Below are 1,668 nucleotides of genomic sequence, written 5' to 3' on the forward strand. Positions count from 1 at the left end.
AACGAGACTGCGGCCAGTGGAGAGAAAAGACGAAAAATATAAAACAACGCGGATATTTCGCCACTATCAAAACAAGGCGTCTTCAGCACAAGAGAAATACAAGAAGAACAAGATATAAACAAAACTAAAACTAAAAAAAAATAAAACCACCACCAATAAAATACAAATGGTGTAACTAATCCACGCAGGGAAAAGAAGCTATTAGAGTTACCTCAGTGGGAACATCAAAGCAACTACCTGTTTTGTCTTTTCTCTCCACTGGCCACAGTCTCATTTGTCGTTTTTTTTTTTTTTAATTGAGTTTTGCCTCTCTGTTGGTTTTTTTTTATATGGCTGGCCAGTTCGGCTTAAGATCTCTCATTCATTAAATATATTCTTAATGTCGTCCCATTCACAATTGCTTACAAATTCTTAGTCGCTACCATTGTGATTTGTTTATAGGACGCGTTTTGTAGCAGAAAATCTTATGCAAAATAATTGATTTTTTTTAGTACGTATGGATTGATTTTTACAATTATTTATTATTTTATGAGGAATAAAGTATGTCTGGACGATAAGGCTCCATCCAGGCATTGCTTGGCTTATTTTGTGGGTTTTAGACTTTTATTTTGTTTTCCAATAAGAATAAACAGATTTAATAAACGCGGGATTCCATTGTCAGTAGAGCTTAGACACTAGTTTCAAATGAGTAAAAGTAGTTTTTACCGACTTGGAGGTCGAGGACCTCCACAAGGTTCGAGACTCCCAGTCCGTAGTCCTCATCTCGTAGAACCATCTTCACAACACTTCGGTCCAATTTTTCTCCGTATATTCTCATCAGCCTGAGGTGTCCATTTAGCTGTATCTTTTCCATCTTGTTGATGGCGATGGCTTTTTTGGCGACCAAGAACTGTAAGTAAAAACATATTGTTTATGGTTGGCAGATACCTGATATAAAACAGGAACTATGTTATTTTTAGAATAAATTATTTTGTTCATTCACGTAAATCCATGAACATTATCAAAAAGTTTTCAAAATTGCAAAGCTATATTATTTCGTGATTTAAGAAATCAACGACAATACAGTTTAATGATTAATAAATAATATTTGAAGATATCTGAATAGGTAAAAAATGGGCCGTGCGTTTAATCACCCAGAAAATACCTTCTCCTTAGAGGCGGGGCCTGGCAATATTTTGGTGGGTCATGGGCAGGACGTGCACCCTTCGGATGACTTTCTCAGGTGTAAAAATAATACCTTCCCCTTTGGGGTGGAGCATGGCAATATTTTGTTGGGTCATCCGGAGGACATGCACCCTTCCGCTGACTTTTCCATGGGCAAAAATAATACCTTCCCCTTTGGGATGCAGCATGGCAATATTTTGATGGGTCACGGGCAGGACGTGCACCCTTCCGCTGACTTTCTCATGGGTAAAAATAATACCTTCCCCTTTGGGGTGGAGCATGGCAATATTTTGTTGGGTCATCGGGAGGACGTGCACCCTTTCGCTGACTTTTCCATGGGCAAAAATAAAACCTTCCCCTTTGAGGTGGGAAATGGCAATATTTTGTTGGGTCATGGGCAGGCCGTGCACCCGTCCGCTGACTTTCCTAGGGGTAAACAATATCTTCCCCTTTGGGGTGGGAAATTGCAAAATTTTGGTGGGCCATGGGCGGGACGTGCACCCT

Source organism: Artemia sp. Qi Xiang Cuo, chromosome 18 (assembly GCF_049724085.1).
Source record: "Artemia sp. Qi Xiang Cuo chromosome 18, ASM4972408v1, whole genome shotgun sequence".
NCBI classification, from domain to species: Eukaryota; Metazoa; Arthropoda; class Branchiopoda; order Anostraca; family Artemiidae; genus Artemia; species Artemia sp. Qi Xiang Cuo.